This window comes from Triturus cristatus, chromosome 10, assembly GCF_964204655.1.
Source record: "Triturus cristatus chromosome 10, aTriCri1.1, whole genome shotgun sequence".
In the NCBI taxonomy this organism is placed as follows: Eukaryota; Metazoa; Chordata; class Amphibia; order Caudata; family Salamandridae; genus Triturus; species Triturus cristatus.
Genome location: NC_140593.1, coordinates 846760865 through 846786929, shown reverse-complemented (window position 1 = coordinate 846786929; position 26065 = coordinate 846760865). Strand labels below are relative to the sequence as shown.

At 47.2% G+C, this 26065-nt stretch overlaps 30 non-coding genes across 30 annotated transcripts; all 30 read right to left on the bottom strand.

The window, feature by feature from the left end:
• Window positions 1-566: 566 nt before the first annotated feature.
• On the bottom strand, window positions 567-639 carry TRNAV-UAC (transfer RNA valine (anticodon UAC)). Its single transcript has one exon. It is a non-coding gene; the product is annotated as a tRNA-Val (tRNA).
• A 385-nt stretch (window positions 640-1024) lies between these two features.
• TRNAP-CGG (transfer RNA proline (anticodon CGG)) lies at window positions 1025-1096 on the bottom strand. Its single transcript has one exon. It is a non-coding gene; the product is annotated as a tRNA-Pro (tRNA).
• Window positions 1097-3405: 2309 nt separating this feature from the next.
• Window positions 3406-3478, bottom strand: TRNAV-UAC (transfer RNA valine (anticodon UAC)). The gene has a single exon. It is a non-coding gene; the product is annotated as a tRNA-Val (tRNA).
• A 1794-nt stretch (window positions 3479-5272) lies between these two features.
• Window positions 5273-5345, bottom strand: TRNAV-AAC (transfer RNA valine (anticodon AAC)). The gene has a single exon. It is a non-coding gene; the product is annotated as a tRNA-Val (tRNA).
• A 386-nt stretch (window positions 5346-5731) lies between these two features.
• On the bottom strand, window positions 5732-5803 carry TRNAP-AGG (transfer RNA proline (anticodon AGG)). Its single transcript has one exon. It is a non-coding gene; the product is annotated as a tRNA-Pro (tRNA).
• Window positions 5804-7564: 1761 nt separating this feature from the next.
• Window positions 7565-7637, bottom strand: TRNAV-UAC (transfer RNA valine (anticodon UAC)). The gene has a single exon. It is a non-coding gene; the product is annotated as a tRNA-Val (tRNA).
• Window positions 7638-8022: 385 nt separating this feature from the next.
• On the bottom strand, window positions 8023-8094 carry TRNAP-CGG (transfer RNA proline (anticodon CGG)). Its single transcript has one exon. It is a non-coding gene; the product is annotated as a tRNA-Pro (tRNA).
• A 937-nt stretch (window positions 8095-9031) lies between these two features.
• On the bottom strand, window positions 9032-9143 carry TRNAL-CAA (transfer RNA leucine (anticodon CAA)). The gene is made up of 2 exons: window positions 9106-9143; window positions 9032-9077 (listed from the first exon to the last, which is right to left on the bottom strand). It is a non-coding gene; the product is annotated as a tRNA-Leu (tRNA).
• Window positions 9144-9432: 289 nt separating this feature from the next.
• Window positions 9433-9505, bottom strand: TRNAV-AAC (transfer RNA valine (anticodon AAC)). Its single transcript has one exon. It is a non-coding gene; the product is annotated as a tRNA-Val (tRNA).
• Window positions 9506-9891: 386 nt separating this feature from the next.
• TRNAP-AGG (transfer RNA proline (anticodon AGG)) lies at window positions 9892-9963 on the bottom strand. The gene has a single exon. It is a non-coding gene; the product is annotated as a tRNA-Pro (tRNA).
• Window positions 9964-10392: 429 nt separating this feature from the next.
• On the bottom strand, window positions 10393-10465 carry TRNAV-UAC (transfer RNA valine (anticodon UAC)). The gene has a single exon. It is a non-coding gene; the product is annotated as a tRNA-Val (tRNA).
• Window positions 10466-10850: 385 nt separating this feature from the next.
• TRNAP-CGG (transfer RNA proline (anticodon CGG)) lies at window positions 10851-10922 on the bottom strand. Its single transcript has one exon. It is a non-coding gene; the product is annotated as a tRNA-Pro (tRNA).
• A 926-nt stretch (window positions 10923-11848) lies between these two features.
• On the bottom strand, window positions 11849-11960 carry TRNAL-CAA (transfer RNA leucine (anticodon CAA)). Its single transcript has 2 exons — window positions 11923-11960; window positions 11849-11894 (listed from the first exon to the last, which is right to left on the bottom strand). It is a non-coding gene; the product is annotated as a tRNA-Leu (tRNA).
• A 748-nt stretch (window positions 11961-12708) lies between these two features.
• Window positions 12709-12780, bottom strand: TRNAP-AGG (transfer RNA proline (anticodon AGG)). Its single transcript has one exon. It is a non-coding gene; the product is annotated as a tRNA-Pro (tRNA).
• A 429-nt stretch (window positions 12781-13209) lies between these two features.
• TRNAV-UAC (transfer RNA valine (anticodon UAC)) lies at window positions 13210-13282 on the bottom strand. The gene has a single exon. It is a non-coding gene; the product is annotated as a tRNA-Val (tRNA).
• Window positions 13283-13667: 385 nt separating this feature from the next.
• On the bottom strand, window positions 13668-13739 carry TRNAP-CGG (transfer RNA proline (anticodon CGG)). The gene has a single exon. It is a non-coding gene; the product is annotated as a tRNA-Pro (tRNA).
• A 937-nt stretch (window positions 13740-14676) lies between these two features.
• TRNAL-CAA (transfer RNA leucine (anticodon CAA)) lies at window positions 14677-14788 on the bottom strand. The gene is made up of 2 exons: window positions 14751-14788; window positions 14677-14722 (listed from the first exon to the last, which is right to left on the bottom strand). It is a non-coding gene; the product is annotated as a tRNA-Leu (tRNA).
• Window positions 14789-15536: 748 nt separating this feature from the next.
• TRNAP-AGG (transfer RNA proline (anticodon AGG)) lies at window positions 15537-15608 on the bottom strand. The gene has a single exon. It is a non-coding gene; the product is annotated as a tRNA-Pro (tRNA).
• An 887-nt stretch (window positions 15609-16495) lies between these two features.
• Window positions 16496-16567, bottom strand: TRNAP-CGG (transfer RNA proline (anticodon CGG)). Its single transcript has one exon. It is a non-coding gene; the product is annotated as a tRNA-Pro (tRNA).
• A 1327-nt stretch (window positions 16568-17894) lies between these two features.
• Window positions 17895-17967, bottom strand: TRNAV-AAC (transfer RNA valine (anticodon AAC)). Its single transcript has one exon. It is a non-coding gene; the product is annotated as a tRNA-Val (tRNA).
• A 386-nt stretch (window positions 17968-18353) lies between these two features.
• On the bottom strand, window positions 18354-18425 carry TRNAP-AGG (transfer RNA proline (anticodon AGG)). Its single transcript has one exon. It is a non-coding gene; the product is annotated as a tRNA-Pro (tRNA).
• Window positions 18426-18854: 429 nt separating this feature from the next.
• On the bottom strand, window positions 18855-18927 carry TRNAV-UAC (transfer RNA valine (anticodon UAC)). Its single transcript has one exon. It is a non-coding gene; the product is annotated as a tRNA-Val (tRNA).
• Window positions 18928-19312: 385 nt separating this feature from the next.
• TRNAP-CGG (transfer RNA proline (anticodon CGG)) lies at window positions 19313-19384 on the bottom strand. Its single transcript has one exon. It is a non-coding gene; the product is annotated as a tRNA-Pro (tRNA).
• A 926-nt stretch (window positions 19385-20310) lies between these two features.
• On the bottom strand, window positions 20311-20422 carry TRNAL-CAA (transfer RNA leucine (anticodon CAA)). The gene is made up of 2 exons: window positions 20385-20422; window positions 20311-20356 (listed from the first exon to the last, which is right to left on the bottom strand). It is a non-coding gene; the product is annotated as a tRNA-Leu (tRNA).
• Window positions 20423-21170: 748 nt separating this feature from the next.
• On the bottom strand, window positions 21171-21242 carry TRNAP-AGG (transfer RNA proline (anticodon AGG)). The gene has a single exon. It is a non-coding gene; the product is annotated as a tRNA-Pro (tRNA).
• Window positions 21243-21671: 429 nt separating this feature from the next.
• TRNAV-UAC (transfer RNA valine (anticodon UAC)) lies at window positions 21672-21744 on the bottom strand. Its single transcript has one exon. It is a non-coding gene; the product is annotated as a tRNA-Val (tRNA).
• Window positions 21745-22129: 385 nt separating this feature from the next.
• On the bottom strand, window positions 22130-22201 carry TRNAP-CGG (transfer RNA proline (anticodon CGG)). The gene has a single exon. It is a non-coding gene; the product is annotated as a tRNA-Pro (tRNA).
• Window positions 22202-23127: 926 nt separating this feature from the next.
• On the bottom strand, window positions 23128-23239 carry TRNAL-CAA (transfer RNA leucine (anticodon CAA)). The gene is made up of 2 exons: window positions 23202-23239; window positions 23128-23173 (listed from the first exon to the last, which is right to left on the bottom strand). It is a non-coding gene; the product is annotated as a tRNA-Leu (tRNA).
• A 748-nt stretch (window positions 23240-23987) lies between these two features.
• On the bottom strand, window positions 23988-24059 carry TRNAP-AGG (transfer RNA proline (anticodon AGG)). Its single transcript has one exon. It is a non-coding gene; the product is annotated as a tRNA-Pro (tRNA).
• An 887-nt stretch (window positions 24060-24946) lies between these two features.
• TRNAP-CGG (transfer RNA proline (anticodon CGG)) lies at window positions 24947-25018 on the bottom strand. The gene has a single exon. It is a non-coding gene; the product is annotated as a tRNA-Pro (tRNA).
• Window positions 25019-26065: the final 1047 nt, after the last annotated feature.

Below are 26065 nucleotides of genomic sequence, written 5' to 3'. Positions count from 1 at the left end.
ATAGTCAGGCATTGTGAGTTTTGAGTAGGATTCGTATGTTTACCTCTGAAAAAGGGCTCGACCGGGATTTGAACCCGGGACCTCTCGCACCCTAAGCGAGAATCATACCCCTAGACCAACGAGCCGAGGCTCACAAGAGTCGCCTTTCGCACCGGCTCCGGGGGTTATTGGCAGTGAGTTAGTGAATGCTTCACCCAAAGCAAGCAACTGCACATGCTGCTCTCTTCTGCAATATGGTTGCTGTCTTTTCCATGGCCGTCATCGAACAAGAAATGAAAATGCCTCTATCCTTCAGACATTTTGTTTGTTCTAGGTGTATGCTCTCGGTGAGGTCAATAAAACCATTTCTGCTCTCATGCCTTGCTTTCATGAAGTAGGCCCAACCTTCAGTACACAAGGACGTGCAAACGAATAGCGCAAACTATCGTCACTTCTCTTTTTGAGCTGTCACTGATGCCCCTGGAGCACAGTACGTCACGCTGGTGAGGGATAGACAGCTTCCATTATCTCAGCTTTCCTATAAATTGAGAGAGTAAATGCAAACTGTGTGAAAAACAGAAAGCTGCTGTTTCTGCCCGGTCTCGAACCAGGGACCTTTCGCGTGTAAAGCGAACGTGATAACCACTACACTACAGAAACAGACACGCTTGCAGGAATCTTCTTGGCATGTAGTGGGCTGGAATGCACAGACCAAGGGCCAATGTCCATGAAGCTCAAAGTTGGACCCTCCTTACCCGATCTCTTTCTTTGGAAGAAAGGAACGAGGACCACTTTTATTCCAAAAGGCGAATTTAAAACCATACCTGAAACCACACTAGAAAAACACTTTGCATTTAATTTTCCTACACTGATGGTCCACCCCAGAAAAGCAGTTGCAAAGAAGTCCGGCACTGAAATTCTATACGCCAAAAGTGGTAAATAGCGTAGAGGGAAAGGAACTTTCTCACCATACACGGCGTCTTATAGCATTGAAAAGAAGAAATGGCCCTATATAATAAGCAGCCTAAAAATAATTCCACAGCATGGGCTCGTCCGGGATTTGAACCCGGGACCTCTCGCACCCGAAGCGAGAATCATACCCCTAGACCAACGAGCCTGATTCCCCAGTCGGCATTTTAAGCAATTTCTGATGCGTCTTTCAGAAACAAAGCAGGGCTATTTGGCTGCTCTCTCTCTATGTGAACCACACAAAGTCATGTTTTCTCTCAAGGTGTTGTTTTTTTCACTCTTGCAAGGAAGGGATCAGTCGATATCCTAGCTGCCAGAGAGCAGAAAAAAGGCGCTGATGAGAACTGCAGGCACTTTCTGGCACTTGTACTCCTCTGCAAGTCCTGGACACTTGCCCCATAGACTTCCACCCCAGATGCAAGGGAGGGCCTGCCAATTCTTGCTCCTAAGACAGAGGCATTTGATTCTTGGATTCAAACACGCTCACTCAGCGCTCGATCAGGCTCGATCAGGCGAGATTTATATGAGTGGCTCGCAGGACTGAAACACTAACCTGGGAGACCCAGGGTGGCTGAATTCCCAGGATGGCCATTTTTGGGCAAGTCACCTCCTTTCCTCCTGCCTCAATCTAGAATTAGCTGCAAATCATAAGATAGAGTTCAATGCACGTGTGTACTGCCTACTCCCAGCTACCTCTCTGTCTTCCTTATGTAAATTAAAATTCGCAAGGGGGGACCAATGACAATCTGCTCCTCCCACATAACCAGGAAGCCCTGTTGAACATGTCTGCCTGTGTTGTTGCAGGGACAGTGCCTTCTCCGCCCAAAAGGTGGCAGGAGAGCCTCACAACAAAGATGGGATCAACTGCTTAATGAGAAACCAGCACGGCAGTTTGTGTGATGGAGTGCAAATTTAACGGAAGGTGTGCCTGAGGTGTCCCTTCCAGGAATACATGGAATTGTGATTGAGGGCCCAGCCTGATCGTTGGTGGAATTCTCGTCATATGTTACAGGTCCGTGCAAAGATTGTGGTGTGTGGGGAATGCACTGCAAAAAACAGGACGATTTAAGGGTGTAAAAGAAACCTGTCAGAAGTGGGATTTGAACCCACACCTCCATGAGGAGACCAGAAGTCTCAGTTGCACTGAAGATCAAGCTCTCTTGAGTCTGGCGCCTTAGACCACTCAGCCATCCTGACAGCCCTGGGTGTGCACAGATCTGACTCTTCTGACTGCACCTGCCAATGTTTGCACTTACAACGTTCACAGCAATGTCACAAGTGTAAAGACCCCACAATACAACATGGCATGACAAAAAAAAAGCTAGGCACAAGAGCGACCACTGATGGATGTGGATTACTTTGTTTCGTCTTGCAAAAGTAAAGGAAGTTTCCCACGGCTCGCTGGGTTCAAGGACCGCCTCTTCTTAAGCTTGCTTTGAGATAATAAGGTTTTAGAGGGTGCACATAAAAGCAGCTCATGAACAGTGTTTCTGCACGGTCTCGAACCGGGGACCTTTCGCGTGTTAGGCGAACGTGATGACCACTACACTACAGAAACTGACTTGCTGTGTTTTACTGTTAGAGCAAGGTTCCTCTCAAGGATTCTCTCTACTTCTATTCTGCTGTATCAGCAGCCACTCAGAAAGCGAGGAGCAAGTGTGAAAACTGCAGAGATATCAGCCAACATACTTGCAATTAGACGTATTAAAAATTGACTTATGCAGGCATCGACAGACAAATATCTGATGCCTAAATTCCAGCAAGTACAGCTTGGGAAAGCATCACCTGGGACACACACAGACTAAGCATGAAGGCAGAAAAAGCATGGTGATCCATGTTTCTTATGAGGTTCAAAATATTTTGTGCAACAATGCGGCGAGTGTAATGAGAAATAGTCAGGCATTGTGAGTTTTGAGTAGGATTCGTATGTTTACCTCTGAAAAAGGGCTCGTCCGGGATTTGAACCCGGGACCTCTCGCACCCTAAGTGAGAATCATACCCCTAGACCAACGAGCCGAGGCACACAAGAGTCGCCTTTCGCACCGGCTCCGGGGGTTATTGGCAGCGAGTTAGTGAATGCTTCACCCAAAGCAAGCAACTGCACATGCTGCTCTCTTCTGCAATATGGTTGCTGTCTTTTCCATGGCCGTCATCGAACAAGAAATGAAAATGCCTCTATCCTTCAGACATTTTGTTTGTTCTAGGTGTATGCTCTCGGTGAGGTCAATAAAACCATTTCTGCTCTCATGCCTTGCTTTCATGAAGTAGGCCCAACCTTCAGTACACAAGGACGTGCAAAGGAATAGCGCAAACTATCGTCACTTCTCTTTTTGAACTGTCACTGATGCCCCTGGAGCACAGTACATCACGCTGGTGAGGGATAGACAGCTTCCATTATCTCAGCTTTCCTATAAATTGAGAGAGTAAATGCAAACTGTGTGAAAAACAGAAAGCTGCTGTTTCTGCCCGGTCTCGAACCAGGGACCTTTCGCGTGTAAAGCGAACGTGATAACCACTACACTACAGAAACAGACATGCTTGCAGGAATCTTCTTGGCATGTAGTGGGCTGGAATGCACAGACCAAGGGCCAATGTCCATGAAGCTCAAAGTTGGACCCTCCTTACCCGATCTCTTTCTTTAGAAGAAAGGAACGAGGACCACTTTTATTCCAAAAGGCGATTTTAAAACCATACCTGAAACCACACTAGAAAAACACTTTGCATTTAATTTTCCTACACTGATGGTCCACCCCAGAAAAGCAGTTGCAAAGAAGTCCGGCACTGAAATTCTATACGCCAAAAGTGGGAAATAGCGTAGAGGGAAAGGAACTTTCTCACCATACACGGCGTCTTATAGCATTGAAAAGAAGAAATGGCCCTATATAATAAGCAGCCTAAAAATAATTCCACAGCATGGGCTCATCCGGCATTTGAACCCGGGACCTCTCGCACCCGAAGCGAGAATCATACCCCTAGACCAACGAGCCTGATTCCCCAGTCGGCATTTTAAGCAATTTCTGATGCGTCTTTCAGAAACAAAGCAGGGCTATTTGGCTGCTCTCTCTCTATGTGAACCACACAAAGTCATGTTTTCTCTCAAGGTGTTGTTTTTTTCACTCTTGCAAGGAAGGGATCAGTCGATATCCTAGCTGCCAGAGAGCAGAAAAAAGGCGCTGATGAGAACTGCAGCCACTTTCTGGCACTTGTACTCCTCTGCAAGTCCTGGACACTTGCCCCATAGACTTCCACCCCAGATGCAAGGGAGGGCCTGCCAATTCTTGCTCCTAAGACAGAGGCATTTGATTCTTGGATTCAAACACGCTCACTCAGCGCTCGATCAGGCTCGATCAGGCGAGATTTATATGAGTGGCTCGCAGGACTGAAACACTAACCTGGGAGACCCAGGGTGGCTGAATTCCCAGGATGGCCATTTTTGGGCAAGTCACCTCCTTTCCTCCTGCCTCAATCTAGAATTAGCTGCAAATCATAAGATAGAGTTCAATGCACGTGTGTACTGCCTACTTCCAGCTACCTCTCTGTCTTCCTTATGTAAATTAAAATTCGCAAGGGGGGACCAATGACAATCTGCTCCTCCCACATAACCAGGAAGCCCTGTTGAACATGTCTGCCTGTGTTGTTGCAGGGACAGTGCCTTCTCCGCCCAAAAAGTGGCAGGAGAGCCTCACAACAAAGATGGGATCAACTGCTTAATGAGAAACCAGCACGGCAGTTTGTGTGATGGAGTGCAAATTTAACGGAAGGTGTGCCTGAGGTGTCCCTTCCAGGAATACATGGAATTGTGATTGAGGGCCCAGCCTGATCGTTGGTGGAATTCTCGTCATATGTTACAGGTCCGTGCAAAGATTGTGGTGTGTGGGGAATGCACTGCAAAAAACAGGACGATTTAAGGGTGTAAAAGAAACCTGTCAGAAGTGGGATCTGAACCCACGCCTCCATGAGGAGACCAGAAGTCTCAGTTGCACTGAAGATCAAGCTCTCTTGAGTCTGGCGCCTTAGACCACTCGGCCATCCTGACAGCCCTGGGTGTGCACAGATCTGACTCTTCTGACTGCACCTGCCAATGTTTGCACTTACAACGTTCACAGCAATGTCACAAGTGTAAAGACCCCACAATACAACATGGCATGACAAAAAAAAAGCTAGGCACAAGAGCGACCACTGATGGATGTGGATTACTTTGTTTCGTCTTGCAAAAGTAAAGGAAGTTTCCCACGGCTCGCTGGGTTCAAGGACCGCCTCTTCTTAAGCTTGCTTTGAGATAATAAGGTTTTAGAGGGTGCACATAAAAGCAGCTCATGAACAGTGTTTCTGCCCGGTCTCGAACCGGGGACCTTTCGCGTGTTAGGCGAACGTGATGACCACTACACTACAGAAACTGACTTGCTGTGTTTTACTGTTAGAGCAAGGTTCCTCTCAAGGATTCTCTCTACTTCTATTCTGCTGTATCAGCAGCCACTCAGAAAGCGAGGAGCAAGTGTGAAAACTGCAGAGATATCAGCCAACATACTTGCAATTAGACGTATTAAAAATTGACTTATGCAGGCATCGACAGACAAATATCTGATGCCTAAATTCCAGCAAGTACAGCTTGGGAAAGCATCACCTGGGACACACACAGACTAAGCATGAAGGCAGAAAAAGCATGGTGATCCATGTTTCTTATGAGGTTCAAAATATTTTGTGCAACAATGCGGCGAGTGTAATGAGAAATAGTCAGGCATTGTGAGTTTTGAGTAGGATTCGTATGTTTCCCTCTGAAAAAGGGCTCGTCCGGGATTTGAACCCGGGACCTCTCGCACCCTAAGCGAGAATCATACCCCTAGACCAACGAGCCGAGGCACACAAGAGTCGCCTTTCGCACCGGCTCCGGGGGTTATTGGCAGCGAGTTAGTGAATGCTTCACCCAAAGCAAGCAACTGCACATGCTGCTCTCTTCTGCAATATGGTTGCTGTCTTTTCCATGGCCGTCATCGAACAAGAAATGAAAATGCCTCTATCCTTCAGACATTTTGTTTGTTCTAGGTGTATGCTCTCGGTGAGGTCAATAAAACCATTTCTGCTCTCATGCCTTGCTTTCATGAAGTAGGCCCAACCTTCAGTACACAAGGACGTGCAAAGGAATAGCGCAAACTATCGTCACTTCTCTTTTTGAGCTGTCACTGATGCCCCTGGAGCACAGTACGTCACGCTGGTGAGGGATAGACAGCTTCCATTATCTCAGCTTTCCTATAAATTGAGAGAGTAAATGCAAACTGTGTGAAAAACAGAATGCTGCTGTTTCTGCCCGGTCTCGAACCAGGCAGACTCTCTTGAGTCTGGCGCCTTAGACCACTCGGCCATCCTGACTGCCCTGGCTATGTACAGGTCTGACTCTTCTGTCTGCACTTGCCAATGTTTGCACTTACAGCGTTCGCAGCAATGTCACAGGTGTAAAGGCCCCACAATACACGATGGCATGATAAAATAAAAAGCTAGGCACAAGAGCGACCACTGATGGATGCGGATTACTTTGTTTCGTCTTGGAAAAGTAAAGGAAGTTTCCCACGGCTCGCTGGGTTCATGGACCGCCTCTTCTTAAGCTTGCATTGAGATAATAAGGTTTTAGAGGGTGCACATAAAAGCAGCTCATGCACAGTGTTTCTGCCCGGTCTCGAACCGGGGACCTTTCACGTGTTAGGCGAACGTGATGACCACTACACTACAGAAATTAACTTGCTGTGTTTTACTGTTAGAGCAAGGTTCCTCTCAAGGATTCTCTCTACTTCTATTCTGCTGTATCAGCAGCCACTCAGAAAGCGAGGAGCAAGTGTGAAAACTGCAGAGATATCAGCCAACATGCTTGCAATTAGACGTATTAAAAATTTACTTATGCAGGCATCGACTGACAAATATCTGATGCCTAAATGCCAGCAAGTACAGCTTGGGAAAGCATCACCTGGGACACACACAGACTAAGCATGAAGGCAGAAAAAGCATGGATATCCGTTTTTCTTCTGAGGTTCAAAATAATTTGTGCAACAATGCGCCGAGTGTAATGAAAAATAGTCAGGCATTGTCAGTTTTGAGTAGGATTCGTATGTTTACCTCTAAAAAAGGGTTCGTCCGGGATTTGAACCCGGGACCTCTCGCACCCTAAGCGAGAATCATACCCCTAGACCAACGAGCCGAGGCACACAAGAGACACCTTTTGCACCGGCTCCGGGGGTTATTGGCAGCGAGTTGGTGAATGATTCACCCAAAGCAAGCAACTGCACATGCTGCTCTCTTCTGCAATATGGTTGCTGTCTTTTCCATGGCCGTCATCGAACAAGAAATGAAAATACCTCCATCCTTCAGACATTTTGTTTGCTCTAGGTGTATGCTCTCGGTGAGGACAATAAAACAATTTCTGCTCTCATGCCTTGCTTTCATCAAGTAGGCCCACCCTTCAGTACAAAAGGACGTGCAAACGAATGGCGCAAACTATCGTCACTTCTCTTTTTGAGCTGTCACTGATGCCCCTGGAGCACAGTACGTCACGCTGGTGAGGGATAGACAGCTTCCATTATCTCAGCTTTCCTATAAGTTGAGAGAGTAAATGCAAACAATAAGCTGCTGTTTCTGCCCGGTCTCGAACCAGGGACCTTTCGCGTGTAAAGCGAACGTGATAACCACTACACCACAGAAACAGATACTCTTGCAGCAATCTTCTTGGCATGTAGTGGGCTGGAAAGCACAGACCAAGGGCCAATGTCCATGAAGCTCAACGTTGGACCCTCCTTACCCGATCTCTTTCTTTGGAAGAAAGGAACGAGGACCACTTTTATTCCAAAAGGCGATTTTAAAACCATACCTGAAATCACGCTAGAAAAACACTTTGAATTTAATGTTCCTACACTGATGGTCCACCCCAGAAAAGCAGTTGCAAAGAAGTCCGGCACTGAAATTCTATACGCCAAAAGTGGGAAACAGCGTGCAGGGAAAGGAACTTTTTCACCATACACGGCGTCTTATAGCATTGAAAAGAAGAAATGGTCCTACATAATAAGCAGCCTAAAAATAATTCCACAACATGGGCTCGTCCGGGATTTGAACCCGGGACCTCTCGCACCCGAAGCGAGAATCATACCCCTAGACCAACGAGCCTGATTCCCCTGTCAGCAATTTGAACAATTTCTGATGCGTCTTTCAGAAACAAAGCAGTGCTATTTGGCTGCTCTCTCTCTATGTGAGCCACACAAAGTCATGTTTTCTCTCAAGGTGTTGTTTTTTTCACTCTTGCAAGGAAGGGATCAGCCGATATCCTAGCTGCCAGTGAGCAGAAAAAAGGCACTGATGAGAACTGCAGGCACTTTCTGGCACTTGTACTTCTCTGCAAGTCCTGGACCCGTGCCCCATTAACTTCCACCCCAGAAGCAAGGGAGGGCCTGCCAATTCTTGCTCCTAAGAAAGAGGTGTTTGATTCTAGGATTCAAACACGCTCACTCAGCGCTCGATCAGGCTCGATCAGGCGAGATTTATATGAGTGGCTCGCAGGACTGAAACACTCACCTGGGAGACCCAGGGTGGCTGAATTCCCAGAATGGCCATTGTTGGGCAAGTCACCTCCTTTCCTCCTGCCTCAATCTAGAATTGGCTGCAAATCACAAGATAGAGTTCAATGTCCGTGTGTACTGCCTACTCCCAGCTACCTCTCTGTCTTCCTTATGTAAATTAAAATTCGCAAGGGGGGACCAATGACAATCTGCTCCTCCCACATAACCAGGAAGCCCTGTTGAACATGTCTGCCTGTGTTGTTGCAGGGACAGTGCCTTCTCCGCCCAAAAGGTGGCAGGAGAGCCTCACAACAAAGATGGGATCAACTGCTTAATGAGAAACCAGCACAGCAGTTAGTGTGATGGAGTGCAAATTTAACGGAAGGTGTGCCTGAGGTGTCCCTTCCAGGAATACATGGAATTGTGATTGAGGGCCCAGCCTGATCGTTGGTGGATTTCTCGTCATATGTTACAGGTCCGTGCAAAGATTGTGGTGTGTGGGGAATGCACTGCAAAAAACAGGACGATTTAAGGGTGTAAAAGAGACCTGTCAGAAGTGGGATTTGAACCCACGCCTCCATGAGGAGACCAGAAGTCTCAGTTGCACTGAAGATCAAGCTCTCTTGAGTCTGGCGCCTTAGACCACTCGGCCATCCTGACAGCCCTGGCTATGTACAGGTCTGACTCTTCTGTCTGCACTTGCCAATGTTTGCACTTACAGCGTTCGCAGCAATGTCACAGGTGTAAAGGCCCCACAATACACGATGGCATGATAAAATAAAAAGCTAGGCACAAGAGCGACCACTGATGGATGCGGATTACTTTGTTTCGTCTTGGAAAAGTAAAGGAAGTTTCCCACAGCTCGCTGGGTTCATGGACCGCCTCTTCTTAAGCTTGCATTGAGATAATAAGGTTTTAGAGGGTGCACATAAAAGCAGCTCATGCACAGTGTTTCTGCCCGGTCTCGAACCGGGGACCTTTCGCGTGTTAGGCGAACGTGATGACCACTACACTACAGAAACTAACTTGCTGTGTTTTACTGTTAGAGCAAGGTTCCTCTCAAGGATTCTCTCTACTTCTATTCTGCTGTATCAGCAGCCACTCAGAAAGCGAGGAGCAAGTGTGAAAACTGCAGAGATATCAGCCAACATGCTTGCAATTAGACGTATTAAAAATTTACTTATGCAGGCATCGACAGACAAATATCTGATGCCTAAATGCCAGCAAGTACAGCTTGGGAAAGCATCACCTGGGACACACACAGACTAAGCATGAAGGCAGAAAAAGCATGGATATCCGTTTTTCTTCTGAGGTTCAAAATAATTTGTGCAACAATGCGCCGAGTGTAATGAGAAATAGTCAGGCATTGTCAGTTTTGAGTAGGATTCGTATGTTTACCTCTAAAAAAGGGCTCGTCCGGGATTTGAACCCGGGACCTCTCGCACCCTAAGCGAGAATCATACCCCTAGACCAACGAGCCGAGGCACACAAGAGACACCTTTTGCACCGGCTCCGGGGGTTATTGGCAGCGAGTTGGTGAATGATTCACCCAAAGCAAGCAACTGCACATGCTGCTCTCTTCTGCAATATGGTTGCTGTCTTTTCCATGGCCGTCATCGAACAAGAAATGAAAATACCTCCATCCTTCAGACATTTTGTTTGCTCTAGGTGTATGCTCTCGGTGAGGACAATAAAACAATTTCTGCTCTCATGCCTTGCTTTCATCAAGTAGGCCCACCCTTCAGTACAAAAGGACGTGCAAACGAATGGCGCAAACTATCGTCACTTCTCTTTTTGAGCTGTCACTGATGCCCCTGGAGCACAGTACTTCACGCTGGTGAGGGATAGACAGCTTCCATTATCTCAGCTTTCCTATAAGTTGAGAGAGTAAATGCAAACAATAAGCTGCTGTTTCTGCCCGGTCTCGAACCAGGGACCTTTCGCGTGTAAAGCGAACGTGATAACCACTACACCACAGAAACAGATACTCTTGCAGCAATCTTCTTGGCATGTAGTGGGCTGGAAAGCACAGACCAAGGGCCAATGTCCATGAAGCTCAACGTTGGACCCTCCTTACCCGATCTCTTTCTTTGGAAGAAAGGAACGAGGACCACTTTTATTCCAAAAGGCGATTTTAAAACCATACCTGAAATCACGCTAGAAAAACACTTTGAATTTAATGTTCCTACACTGATGGTCCACCCCAGAAAAGCAGTTGCAAAGAAGTCCGGCACTGAAATTCTATACGCCAAAACTGGGAAACAGCGTGCAGGGAAAGGAACTTTTTCACCATACACGGCGTCTTATAGCATTGAAAAGAAGAAATGGTCCTACATAATAAGCAGCCTAAAAATAATTCCACAACATGGGCTCGTCCGGGATTTGAACCCGGGACCTCTCGCACCCGAAGCGAGAATCATACCCCTAGACCAACGAGCCTGATTCCCCTGTCAGCAATTTGAACAATTTCTGATGCGTCTTTCAGAAACAAAGCAGTGCTATTTGGCTGCTCTCTCTCTATGTGAGCCACACAAAGTCATGTTTTCTCTCAAGGTGTTGTTTTTTTCACTCTTGCAAGGAAGGGATCAGCCGATATCCTAGCTGCCAGTGAGCAGAAAAAAGGCACTGATGAGAACTGCAGGCACTTTCTGGCACTTGTACTTCTCTGCAAGTCCTGGACCCTTGCCCCATTAACTTCCACCCCAGAAGCAAGGGAGGGCCTGCCAATTCTTGCTCCTAAGAAAGAGGTGTTTGATTCTTGGATTCAAACACGCTCGATCAGGCTCGATCAGGCGAGATTTATATGAGTGGCTCGCAGGACTGAAACACTCACCTGGGAGACCCAGGGTGGCTGAATTCCCAGAATGGCCATTGTTGGGCAAGTCACCTCCTTTCCTCCTGCCTCAATCTAGAATTGGCTGCAAATCACAAGATAGAGTTCAATGTCCGTGTGTACTGCCTACTCCCAGCTACCTCTCTGTCTTCCTTATGTAAATTAAAATTCGCAAGGGGGGACCAATGACAATCTGCTCCTCCCACATAACCAGGAAGCCCTGTTGAACATGTCTGCCTGTGTTGTTGCAGGGACAGTGCCTTCTCCGCCCAAAAGGTGGCAGGAGAGCCTCACAACAAAGATGGGATCAACTGCTTAATGAGAAACCAGCACAGCAGTTAGTGTGATGGAGTGCAAATTTAACGGAAGGTGTGCCTGAGGTGTCCCTTCCAGGAATACATGGAATTGTGATTGAGGGCCCAGCCTGATCGTTGGTGGATTTCTCGTCATATGTTACAGGTCCGTGCAAAGATTGTGGTGTGTGGGGAATGCACTGCAAAAAACAGGACGATTTAAGGGTGTAAAAGAGACCTGTCAGAAGTGGGATTTGAACCCACGCCTCCATGAGGAGACCAGAAGTCTCAGTTGCACTGAAGATCAAGCTCTCTTGAGTCTGGCGCCTTAGACCACTCGGCCATCCTGACAGCCCTGGCTATGTACAGGTCTGACTCTTCTGTCTGCACTTGCCAATGTTTGCACTTACAGCGTTCGCAGCAATGTCACAGGTGTAAAGGCCCCACAATACACGATGGCATGATAAAATAAAAAGCTAGGCACAAGAGCGACCACTGATGGATGCGGATTACTTTGTTTCGTCTTGGAAAAGTAAAGGAAGTTTCCCACAGCTCGCTGGGTTCATGGACCGCCTCTTCTTAAGCTTGCATTGAGATAATAAGGTTTTAGAGGGTGCACATAAAAGCAGCTCATGCACAGTGTTTCTGCCCGGTCTCGAACCGGGGACCTTTCGCGTGTTAGGCGAACGTGATGACCACTACACTACTGAAACTAACTTGCTGTGTTTTACTGTTAGAGCAAGGTTCCTCTCAAGGATTCTCTCTACTTCTATTCTGCTGTATCAGCAGCCACTCAGAAAGCGAGGAGCAAGTGTGAAAACTGCAGAGATATCAGCCAACATGCTTGCAATTAGACGTATTAAAAATTTACTTATGCAGGCATCGACAGACAAATATCTGATGCCTAAATGCCAGCAAGTACAGCTTGGGAAAGCATCACCTGGGACACACACAGACTAAGCATGAAGGCAGAAAAAGCATGGATATCCGTTTTTCTTCTGAGGTTCAAAATAATTTGTGCAACAATGCGCCGAGTGTAATGAGAAATAGTCAGGCATTGTCAGTTTTGAGTAGGATTCGTATGTTTACCTCTAAAAAAGGGCTCGTCCGGGATTTGAACCCGGGACCTCTCGCACCCTAAGCGAGAATCATACCCCTAGACCAACGAGCCGAGGGACACAAGAGACACCTTTTGCACCGGCTCCGGGGGTTATTGGCAGCGAGTTGGTGAATGATTCACCCAAAGCAAGCAACTGCACATGCTGCTCTCTTCTGCAATATGGTTGCTGTCTTTTCCATGGCCGTCATCGAACAAGAAATGAAAATACCTCCATCCTTCAGACATTTTGTTTGCTCTAGGTGTATGCTCTCGGTGAGGACAATACAACAATTTCTGCTCTCATGCCTTGCTTTCATCAAGTAGGCCCACCCTTCAGTACAAAAGGACGTGCAAACGAATGGCGCAAACTATCGTCACTTCTCTTTTTGAGCTGTCACTGATGCCCCTGGAGCACAGTACGTCACGCTGGTGAGGGATAGACAGCTTCCATTATCTCAGCTTTCCTATAAGTTGAGAGAGTAAATGCAAACAATAAGCTGCTGTTTCTGCCCGGTCTCGAACCAGGGACCTTTCGCGTGTAAAGCGAACGTGATAACCACTACACCACAGAAACAGATACTCTTGCAGCAATCTTCTTGGCATGTAGTGGGCTGGAAAGCACAGACCAAGGGCCAATGTCCATGAAGCTCAACGTTGGACCCTCCTTACCCGGTCTCTTTCTTTGGAAGAAAGGAACGAGGACCACTTTTATTCCAAAAGGCGATTTTAAAACCATACCTGAAATCACGCTAGAAAAACACTTTGAATTTAATGTTCCTACACTGATGGTCCACCCCAGAAAAGCAGTTGCAAAGAAGTCCGGCACTGAAATTCTATACGCCAAAACTGGGAAACAGCGTGCAGGGAAAGGAACTTTTTCACCATACACGGCGTCTTATAGCATTGAAAAGAAGAAATGGTCCTACATAATAAGCAGCCTAAAAATAATTCCACAACATGGGCTCGTCCGGGATTTGAACCCGGGACCTCTCGCACCCGAAGCGAGAATCATACCCCTAGACCAACGAGCCTGATTCCCCTGTCAGCAATTTGAACAATTTCTGATGCGTCTTTCAGAAACAAAGCAGTGCTATTTGGCTGCTCTCTCTCTATGTGAGCCACACAAAGTCATGTTTTCTCTCAAGGTGTTGTTTTTTTCACTCTTGCAAGGAAGGGATCAGCCAATATCCTAGCTGCCAGTGAGCAGAAAAAAGGCACTGATGAGAACTGCAGGCACTTTCTGGCACTTGTACTTCTCTGCAAGTCCTGGACCCTTGCCCCATTAACTTCCACCCCAGAAGCAAGGGAGGGCCTGCCAATTCTTGCTCCTAAGAAAGAGGTGTTTGATTCTAGGATTCAAACACGCTCACTCAGCGCTCGATCAGGCTCGATCAGGCGAGATTTATATGAGTGGCTCGCAGGACTGAAACACTCACCTGGGAGACCCAGGGTGGCTGAATTCCCAGAATGGCCATTGTTGGGCAAGTCACCTCCTTTCCTCCTGCCTCAATCTAGAATTGGCTGCAAATCACAAGATAGAGTTCAATGTCCGTGTGTACTGCCTACTCCCAGCTACCTCTCTGTCTTCCTTATGTAAATTAAAATTCGCAAGGGGGGACCAATGACAATCTGCTCCTCCCACATAACCAGGAAGCCCTGTTGAACATGTCTGCCTGTGTTGTTGCAGGGACAGTGCCTTCTCCGCCCAAAAGGTGGCAGGAGAGCCTCACAACAAAGATGGGATCAACTGCTTAATGAGAAACCAGCACAGCAGTTAGTGTGATGGAGTGCAAATTTAACGGAAGGTGTGCCTGAGGTGTCCCTTCCAGGAATACATGGAATTGTGATTGAGGGCCCAGCCTGATCGTTGGTGGATTTCTCGTCATATGTTACAGGTCCGTGCAAAGATTGTGGTGTGTGGGGAATGCACTGCAAAAAACAGGACGATTTAAGGGTGTAAAAGAGACCTGTCAGAAGTGGGATTTGAACCCACGCCTCCATGAGGAGACCAGAAGTCTCAGTTACACTGAAGATCAAGCTCTCTTGAGTCTGGCGCCTTAGACCACTCGGCCATCCTGACAGCCCTGGCTATGTTCAGGTCTGACTCTTCTGTCTGCACTTGCCAATGTTTGCACTTACAGCGTTCGCAGCAATGTCACAGGTGTAAAGGCCCCACAATACAACATGGCATGATAAAAAAAAAAGCTAGGCACAAGAGCGACCACTGATGGATGCGGATTACTTTGTTTCGTCTTGGAAAAGTAAAGGAAGTTTCCCACGGATCGCTGGGTTCATGGACCGCCTCTTCTTAAGCTTGCATTGAGATAATAAGGTTTTAGAGGGTGCACATAAAAGCAGCTCATGCACAGTGTTTCTGCCCGGTCTCGAACCGGGGACCTTTCACGTGTTAGGCGAACGTGATGACCACTACACTACAGAAATTAACTTGCTGTGTTTTACTGTTAGAGCAAGGTTCCTCTCAAGGATTCTCTCTACTTCTATTCTGCTGTATCAGCAGCCACTCAGAAAGCGAGGAGCAAGTGTGAAAACTGCAGAGATATCAGCCAACATGCTTGCAATTAGACGTATTAAAAATTTACTTATGCAGGCATCGACAGACAAATATCTGATGCCTAAATGCCAGCAAGTACAGCTTGGGAAAGCATCACCTGGGACACACACAGACTAAGCATGAAGGCAGAAAAAGCATGGATATCCGTTTTTCTTCTGAGGTTCAAAATAATTTGTGCAACAATGCGCCGAGTGTAATGAAAAATAGTCAGGCATTGTCAGTTTTGAGTAGGATTCGTATGTTTACCTCTAAAAAAGGGCTCGTCCGGGATTTGAACCCGGGACCTCTCGCACCCTAAGCGAGAATCATACCCCTAGACCAACGAGCCGAGGCACACAAGAGTCACCTTTTGCACCGGCTCCGGGGGTTATTGGCAGCGAGTTGGTGAATGATTCACCCAAAGCAAGCAACTGCACATGCTGCTCTCTTCTGCAATATGGTTGCTGTCTTTTCCATGGCCGTCATCGAACAAGAAATGAAAATACCTCCATCCTTCAGACATTTTGTTTGCTCTAGGTGTATGCTCTCGGTGAGGACAATAAAACAATTTCTGCTCTCATGCCTTGCTTTCATCAAGTAGGCCCACCCTTCAGTACAAAAGGACGTGCAAACGAATGGCGCAAACTATCGTCACTTCTCTTTTTGAGCTGTCACTGAAGCCCCTGGAGCACAGTACGTCACGCTGGTGAGGGATAGACAGCTTCCATTATCTCAGCTTTCCTATAAGTTGAGAGAGTAAATGCAAGCAATAAGCTGCTGTTTCTGCCCGGTCTCAAACCAGGGACCTTTCGCGAATAAAGCGAACGTGATAACCACTACACTACAGAAACAGATACTCTTGCAGGAATCTTCTTGGCATGTAGTGGGCTGGAAAGCACAGACCAAGGGCCAATGTCCATGAAGCTCAACGTTGGACCCTCCTTACCCGATCTCTTTCTTTGGAAGAAAGGAACGAGGACCACTTTTATTCCAAAAGGCGATTTTAAAACCATACCTGAAATCACGCTAGAAAAACACTTTGAATTTAATGTTCCTACACTGATGGTCCACCCCAGAAAAGCAGTTGCAAAGAAGTCCGGCACTGAAATTCTATACGCCAAAAGTGGGAAACAGCGTGCAGGGAAAGGAACTTTCTCACCATACACGGCGTCTTATAGCATTGAAAAGAAGAAATGGTCCTATATAATAAGCAGCCTAAAAATAATTCCACAACATGGGCTCGTCCGGGATTTGAACCCGGGACCTCTCGCACCCGAAGTGAGAATCATACCCCTAGACCAACGAGCCTGATTCCCCTGTCAGCAATTTGAACAATTTCTGATGCGTCTTTCAGAAACAAAGCAGTGCTATTTGGCTGCTCTCTCTCTATGTGAGCCACACAAAGTCATGTTTTCTCTCAAGGTGTTGTTTTTTTCACTCTTGCAAGGAAGGGATCAGCCGATATCCTAGCTGCCAGTGAGCAGAAAAAAGGCACTGATGAGAACTGCAGGCACTTTCTGGCACTTGTACTTCTCTGCAAGTCCTGGACCCTTGCCCCATTAACTTCCACCCCAGAAGCAAGGGAGGGCCTGCCAATTCTTGCCCCTAAGAAAGAGGTGTTTGATTCTTGGATTCAAACACGCTCGATCAGGCTCGATCAGGCGAGATTTATATGAGTGGCTCGCAGGACTGAAACACTCACCTGGGAGACCCAGGGTGGCTGAATTCCCAGAATGGCCATTGTTGGGCAAGTCACCTCCTTTCCTCCTGCCTCAATCTAGAATTGGCTGCAAATCACAAGATAGAGTTCAATGTCCGTGTGTACTGCCTACTCCCAGCTACCTCTCTGTCTTCCTTATGTAAATTAAAATTCGCAAGGGGGGACCAATGACAATCTGCTCCTCCCACATAACCAGGAAGCCCTGTTGAACATGTCTGCCTGTGTTGTTGCAGGGACAGTGCCTTCTCCGCCCAAAAGGTGGCAGGAGAGCCTCACAACAAAGATGGGATCAACTGCTTAATGAGAAACCAGCACAGCAGTTAGTGTGATGGAGTGCAAATTTAACGGAAGGTGTGCCTGAGGTGTCCCTTCCAGGAATACATGGAATTGTGATTGAGGGCCCAGCCTGATCGTTGGTGGATTTCTCGTCATATGTTACAGGTCCGTGCAAAGATTGTGGTGTGTGGGGAATGCACTGCAAAAAACAGGACGATTTAAGGGTGTAAAAGAGACCTGTCAGAAGTGGGATTTGAACCCACACCTCCATGAGGAGACCAGAAGTCTCAGTTGCACTGAAGATCAAGCTCTCTTGAGTCTGGCGCCTTAGACCACTCGGCCATCCTGACAGCCCTGGCTATGTACAGGTCTGACTCTTCTGTCTGCACTTGCCAATGTTTGCACTTACAGCGTTCGCAGCAATGTCACAGGTGTAAAGGCCCCACAATACAACATGGCATGATAAAAAAAAAAGCTAGGCACAAGAGCGACCACTGATGGATGAGGATTACTTTGTTTCGTCTTGGAAAAGTAAAGGAAGTTTCCCACAGCTCGCTGGGTTCATGGACCGCCTCTTCTTAAGCTTGCATTGAGATAATAAGGTTTTAGAGGGTGCACATAAAAGCAGCTCATGCACAGTGTTTCTGCCCGGTCTCGAACCGGGGACCTTTCGCGTGTTAGGCGAACGTGATGACCACTACACTACAGAAACTAACTTGCTGTGTTTAACTGTTAGAGCAAGGTTCCTCTCAAGGATTCTCTCTACTTCTATTCTGCTGTATCAGCAGCCACTCAGAAAGCGAGGAGCAAGTGTGAAAACTGCAGAGATATCAGCCAACATGCTTGCAATTAGACGTATTAAAAATTTACTTATGCAGGCATCGACAGACAAATATCTGATGCCTAAATGCCAGCAAGTACAGCTTGGGAAAGCATCACCTGGGACACACACAGACTAAGCATGAAGGCAGAAAAAGCATGGATATCCGTTTTTCTTCTGAGGTTCAAAATAATTTGTGCAACAATGCGCCGAGTGTAATGAGAAATAGTCAGGCATTGTCAGTTTTGAGTAGGATTCGTATGTTTACCTCTAAAAAAGGGCTCGTCCGGGATTTGAACCCGGGACCTCTCGCACCCTAAGCGAGAATCATACCCCTAGACCAACGAGCCGAGGGACACAAGAGACACCTTTCGCACCGGCTCCGGGGGTTATTGGCAGCGAGTTGGTGAATGATTCACCCAAAGCAAGCAACTGCACATGCTGCTCTCTTCTGCAATATGGTTGCTGTCTTTTCCATGGCCGTCATCGAACAAGAAATGAAAATACCTCCATCCTTCAGACATTTTGTTTGCTCTAGGTGTATGCTCTCGGTGAGGACAATACAACAATTTCTGCTCTCATGCCTTGCTTTCATCAAGTAGGCCCACCCTTCAGTACAAAAGGACGTGCAAACGAATGGCGCAAACTATCGTCACTTCTCTTTTTGAGCTGTCACTGATGCCCCTGGAGCACAGTACGTCACGCTGGTGAGGGATAGACAGCTTCCATTATCTCAGCTTTCCTATAAGTTGAGAGAGTAAATGCAAACAATAAGCTGCTGTTTCTGCCCGGTCTCGAACCAGGGACCTTTCGCGTGTAAAGCGAACGTGATAACCACTACACCACAGAAACAGATACTCTTGCAGCAATCTTCTTGGCATGTAGTGGGCTGGAAAGCACAGACCAAGGGCCAATGTCCATGAAGCTCAACGTTGGACCCTCCTTACCCGATCTCTTTCTTTGGAAGAAAGGAACGAGGACCACTTTTATTCCAAAAGGCGATTTTAAAACCATACCTGAAATCACGCTAGAAAAACACTTTGAATTTAATGTTCCTACACTGATGGTCCACCCCAGAAAAGCAGTTGCAAAGAAGTCCGGCACTGAAATTCTATACGCCAAAACTGGGAAACAGCGTGCAGGGAAAGGAACTTTTTCACCATACACGGCGTCTTATAGCATTGAAAAGAAGAAATGGTCCTACATAATAAGCAGCCTAAAAATAATTCCACAACATGGGCTCGTCCGGGATTTGAACCCGGGACCTCTCGCACCCGAAGCGAGAATCATACCCCTAGACCAACGAGCCTGATTCCCCTGTCAGCAATTTGAACAATTTCTGATGCGTCTTTCAGAAACAAAGTAGTGCTATTTGGCTGCTCTCTCTCTATGTGAGCCACACAAAGTCATGTTTTCTCTCAAGGTGTTGTTTTTTTCACTCTTGCAAGGAAGGGATCAGCCGATATCCTAGCTGCCAGTGAGCAGAAAAAAGGCACTGATGAGAACTGCAGGCACTTTCTGGCACTTGTACTTCTCTGCAAGTCCTGGACCCTTGCCCCATTAACTTCCACCCCAGAAGCAAGGGAGGGCCTGCCAATTCTTGCTCCTAAGAAAGAGGTGTTTGATTCTTGGATTCAAACACGCTCGATCAGGCTCGATCAGGCGAGATTTATATGAGTGGCTCGCAGGACTGAAACACTCACCTGGGAGACCCAGGGTGGCTGAATTCCCAGAATGGCCATTGTTGGGCAAGTCACCTCCTTTCCTCCTGCCTCAATCTAGAATTGGCTGCAAATCACAAGATAGAGTTCAATGTCCGTGTGTACTGCCTACTCCCAGCTACCTCTCTGTCTTCCTTATGTAAATTAAAATTCGCAAGGGGGGACCAATGACAATCTGCTCCTCCCACATAACCAGGAAGCCCTGTTGAACATGTCTGCCTGTGTTGTTGCAGGGACAGTGCCTTCTCCGCCCAAAAGGTGGCAGGAGAGCCTCACAACAAAGATGGGATCAACTGCTTAATGAGAAACCAGCACAGCAGTTAGTGTGATGGAGTGCAAATTTAACGGAAGGTGTGCCTGAGGTGTCCCTTCCAGGAATACATGGAATTGTGATTGAGGGCCCAGCCTGATCGTTGGTGGATTTCTCGTCATATGTTACAGGTCCGTGCAAAGATTGTGGTGTGTGGGGAATGCACTGCAAAAAACAGGACGATTTAAGGGTGTAAAAGAGACCTGTCAGAAGTGGGATTTGAACCCACGCCTCCATGAGGAGACCAGAAGTCTCAGTTGCACTGAAGATCAAGCTCTCTTGAGTCTGGCGCCTTAGACCACTCGGCCATCCTGACAGCCCTGGCTATGTACAGGTCTGACTCTTCTGTCTGCACTTGCCAATGTTTGCACTTACAGCGTTCGCAGCAATGTCACAGGTGTAAAGGCCCCACAATACACGATGGCATGATAAAATAAAAAGCTAGGCACAAGAGCGACCACTGATGGATGCGGATTACTTTGTTTCGTCTTGGAAAAGTAAAGGAAGTTTCCCACAGCTCGCTGGGTTCATGGACCGCCTCTTCTTAAGCTTGCATTGAGATAATAAGGTTTTAGAGGGTGCACATAAAAGCAGCTCATGCACAGTGTTTCTGCCCGGTCTCGAACCGGGGACCTTTCGCGTGTTAGGCGAACGTGATGACCACTACACTACTGAAACTAACTTGCTGTGTTTTACTGTTAGAGCAAGGTTCCTCTCAAGGATTCTCTCTACTTCTATTCTGCTGTATCAGCAGCCACTCAGAAAGCGAGGAGCAAGTGTGAAAACTGCAGAGATATCAGCCAACATGCTTGCAATTAGACGTATTAAAAATTTACTTATGCAGGCATCGACAGACAAATATCTGATGCCTAAATGCCAGCAAGTACAGCTTGGGAAAGCATCACCTGGGACACACACAGACTAAGCATGAAGGCAGAAAAAGCATGGATATCCGTTTTTCTTCTGAGGTTCAAAATAATTTGTGCAACAATGCGCCGAGTGTAATGAGAAATAGTCAGGCATTGTCAGTTTTGAGTAGGATTCGTATGTTTACCTCTAAAAAAGGGCTCGTCCGGGATTTGAACCCGGGACCTCTCGCACCCTAAGCGAGAATCATACCCCTAGACCAACGAGCCGAGGGACACAAGAGACACCTTTTGCACCGGCTCCGGGGGTTATTGGCAGCGAGTTGGTGAATGATTCACCCAAAGCAAGCAACTGCACATGCTGCTCTCTTCTGCAATATGGTTGCTGTCTTTTCCATGGCCGTCATCGAACAAGAAATGAAAATACCTCCATCCTTCAGACATTTTGTTTGCTCTAGGTGTATGCTCTCGGTGAGGACAATACAACAATTTCTGCTCTCATGCCTTGCTTTCATCAAGTAGGCCCACCCTTCAGTACAAAAGGACGTGCAAACGAATGGCGCAAACTATCGTCACTTCTCTTTTTGAGCTGTCACTGATGCCCCTGGAGCACAGTACGTCACGCTGGTGAGGGATAGACAGCTTCCATTATCTCAGCTTTCCTATAAGTTGAGAGAGTAAATGCAAACAATAAGCTGCTGTTTCTGCCCGGTCTCGAACCAGGGACCTTTCGCGTGTAAAGCGAACGTGATAACCACTACACCACAGAAACAGATACTCTTGCAGCAATCTTCTTGGCATGTAGTGGGCTGGAAAGCACAGACCAAGGGCCAATGTCCATGAAGCTCAACGTTGGACCCTCCTTACCCGGTCTCTTTCTTTGGAAGAAAGGAACGAGGACCACTTTTATTCCAAAAGGCGATTTTAAAACCATACCTGAAATCACGCTAGAAAAACACTTTGAATTTAATGTTCCTACACTGATGGTCCACCCCAGAAAAGCAGTTGCAAAGAAGTCCGGCACTGAAATTCTATACGCCAAAACTGGGAAACAGCGTGCAGGGAAAGGAACTTTTTCACCATACACGGCGTCTTATAGCATTGAAAAGAAGAAATGGTTCTACATAATAAGCAGCCTAAAAATAATTCCACAACATGGGCTCGTCCGGGATTTGAACCCGGGACCTCTCGCACCCGAAGCGAGAATCATACCCCTAGACCAACGAGCCTGATTCCCCTGTCAGCAATTTGAACAATTTCTGATGCGTCTTTCAGAAACAAAGCAGTGCTATTTGGCTGCTCTCTCTCTATGTGAGCCACACAAAGTCATGTTTTCTCTCAAGGTGTTGTTTTTTTCACTCTTGCAAGGAAGGGATCAGCCGATATCCTAGCTGCCAGTGAGCAGAAAAAAGGCACTGATGAGAACTGCAGGCACTTTCTGGCACTTGTACTTCTCTGCAAGTCCTGGACCCTTGCCCCATTAACTTCCACCCCAGAAGCAAGGGAGGGCCTGCCAATTCTTGCTCCTAAGAAAGAGGTGTTTGATTCTAGGATTCAAACACGCTCGATCAGGCTCAATCAGGCGAGATTTATATGAGTGGCTCGCAGGACTGAAACACTCACCTGGGAGACCCAGGGTGGCTGAATTCCCAGAATGGCCATTGTTGGGCAAGTCACCTCCTTTCCTCCTGCCTCAATCTAGAATTGGCTGCAAATCACAAGATAGAGTTCAATGTCCGTGTGTACTGCCTACTCCCAGCTACCTCTCTGTCTTCCTTATGTAAATTAAAATTTGCAAGGGGGGACCAATGACAATCTGCTCCTCCCACATAACCAGGAAGCCCTGTTGAACATGTCTGCCTGTGTTGTTGCAGGGACAGTGCCTTCTCCGCCCAAAAGGTGGCAGGAGAGCCTCACAACAAAGATGGGATCAACTGCTTAATGAGAAACCAGCACAGCAGTTAGTGTGATGGAGTGCAAATTTAACGGAAGGTGTGCCTGAGGTGTCCCTTCCAGGAATACATGGAATTGTGATTGAGGGCCCAGCCTGATCGTTGGTGGATTTCTCGTCATATGTTACAGGTCCGTGCAAAGATTGTGGTGTGTGGGGAATGCACTGCAAAAAACAGGACGATTTAAGGGTGTAAAAGAGACCTGTCAGAAGTGGGATTTGAACCCACGCCTCCATGAGGAGACCAGAAGTCTCAGTTACACTGAAGATCAAGCTCTCTTGAGTCTGGCGCCTTAGACCACTCGGCCATCCTGACAGCCCTGGCTATGTACAGGTCTGACTCTTCTGTCTGCACTTGCCAATGTTTGCACTTACAGCGTTCGCAGCAATGTCACAGGTGTAAAGGCCCCACAATACAACATGGCATGATAAAAAAAAAAGCTAGGCACAAGAGCGACCACTGATGGATGCGGATTACTTTGTTTCGTCTTGGAAAAGTAAAGGAAGTTTCCCACGGATCGCTGGGTTCATGGACCGCCTCTTCTTAAGCTTGCATTGAGATAATAAGGTTTTAGAGGGTGCACATAAAAGCAGCTCATGCACAGTGTTTCTGCCCGGTCTCGAACCGGGGACCTTTCACGTGTTAGGCGAACGTGATGACCACTACACTACAGAAATTAACTTGCTGTGTTTTACTGTTAGAGCAAGGTTCCTCTCAAGGATTCTCTCTACTTCTATTCTGCTGTATCAGCAGCCACTCAGAAAGCGAGGAGCAAGTGTGAAAACTGCAGAGATATCAGCCAACATGCTTGCAATTAGACGTATTAAAAATTTACTTATGCAGGCATCGACAGACAAATATCTGATGCCTAAATGCCAGCAAGTACAGCTTGGGAAAGCATCACCTGGGACACACACAGACTAAGCATGAAGGCAGAAAAAGCATGGATATCCGTTTTTCTTCTGAGGTTCAAAATAATTTGTGCAACAATGCGCCGAGTGTAATGAAAAATAGTCAGGCATTGTCAGTTTTGAGTAGGATTCGTATGTTTACCTCTAAAAAAGGGCTCGTCCGGGATTTGAACCCGGGACCTCTCGCACCCTAAGCGAGAATCATACCCCTAGACCAACGAGCCGAGGCACACAAGAGTCACCTTTTGCACCGGCTCCGGGGGTTATTGGCAGCGAGTTGGTGAATGATTCACCCAAAGCAAGCAACTGCACATGCTGCTCTCTTCTGCAATATGGTTGCTGTCTTTTCCATGGCCGTCATCGAACAAGAAATGAAAATACCTCCATCCTTCAGACATTTTGTTTGCTCTAGGTGTATGCTCTCGGTGAGGACAATAAAACAATTTCTGCTCTCATGCCTTGCTTTCATCAAGTAGGCCCACCCTTCAGTACAAAAGGACGTGCAAACGAATGGCGCAAACTATCGTCACTTCTCTTTTTGAGCTGTCACTGAAGCCCCTGGAGCACAGTACGTCACGCTGGTGAGGGATAGACAGCTTCCATTATCTCAGCTTTCCTATAAGTTGAGAGAGTAAATGCAAGCAATAAGCTGCTGTTTCTGCCCGGTCTCAAACCAGGGACCTTTCGCGAATAAAGCGAACGTGATAACCACTACACTACAGAAACAGATACTCTTGCAGGAATCTTCTTGGCATGTAGTGGGCTGGAAAGCACAGACCAAGGGCCAATGTCCATGAAGCTCAACGTTGGACCCTCCTTACCCGATCTCTTTCTTTGGAAGAAAGGAACGAGGACCACTTTTATTCCAAAAGGCGATTTTAAAACCATACCTGAAATCACGCTAGAAAAACACTTTGAATTTAATGTTCCTACACTGATGGTCCACCCCAGAAAAGCAGTTGCAAAGAAGTCCGGCACTGAAATTCTATACGCCAAAAGTGGGAAACAGCGTGCAGGGAAAGGAACTTTCTCACCATACACGGCGTCTTATAGCATTGAAAAGAAGAAATGGTCCTATATAATAAGCAGCCTAAAAATAATTCCACAACATGGGCTCGTCCGGGATTTGAACCCGGGACCTCTCACACCCGAAGCGAGAATCATACCCCTAGACCAACGAGCCTGATTCCCCTGTCAGCAATTTGAACAATTTCTGATGCGTCTTTCAGAAACAAAGCAGTGCTATTTGGCTGCTCTCTCTCTATGTGAGCCACACAAAGTCATGTTTTCTCTCAAGGTGTTGTTTTTTTCACTCTTGCAAGGAAGGGATCAGCCGATATCCTAGCTGCCAGTGAGCAGAAAAAAGGCACTGATGAGAACTGCAGGCACTTTCTGGCACTTGTACTTCTCTGCAAGTCCTGGACCCTTGCCCCATTAACTTCCACCCCAGAAGCAAGGGAGGGCCTGCCAATTCTTGCCCCTAAGAAAGAGGTGTTTGATTCTTGGATTCAAACACGCTCGATCAGGCTCGATCAGGCGAGATTTATATGAGTGGCTCGCAGGACTGAAACACTCACCTGGGAGACCCAGGGTGGCTGAATTCCCAGAATGGCCATTGTTGGGCAAGTCACCTCCTTTCCTCCTGCCTCAATCTAGAATTGGCTGCAAATCACAAGATAGAGTTCAATGTCCGTGTGTACTGCCTACTCCCAGCTACCTCTCTGTCTTCCTTATGTAAATTAAAATTCGCAAGGGGGGACCAATGACAATCTGCTCCTCCCACATAACCAGGAAGCCCTGTTGAACATGTCTGCCTGTGTTGTTGCAGGGACAGTGCCTTCTCCGCCCAAAAGGTGGCAGGAGAGCCTCACAACAAAGATGGGATCAACTGCTTAATGAGAAACCAGCACAGCAGTTAGTGTGATGGAGTGCAAATTTAACGGAAGGTGTGCCTGAGGTGTCCCTTCCAGGAATACATGGAATTGTGATTGAGGGCCCAGCCTGATCGTTGGTGGATTTCTCGTCATATGTTACAGGTCCGTGCAAAGATTGTGGTGTGTGGGGAATGCACTGCAAAAAACAGGACGATTTAAGGGTGTAAAAGAGACCTGTCAGAAGTGGGATTTGAACCCACACCTCCATGAGGAGACCAGAAGTCTCAGTTGCACTGAAGATCAAGCTCTCTTGAGTCTGGCGCCTTAGACCACTCGGCCATCCTGACAGCCCTGGC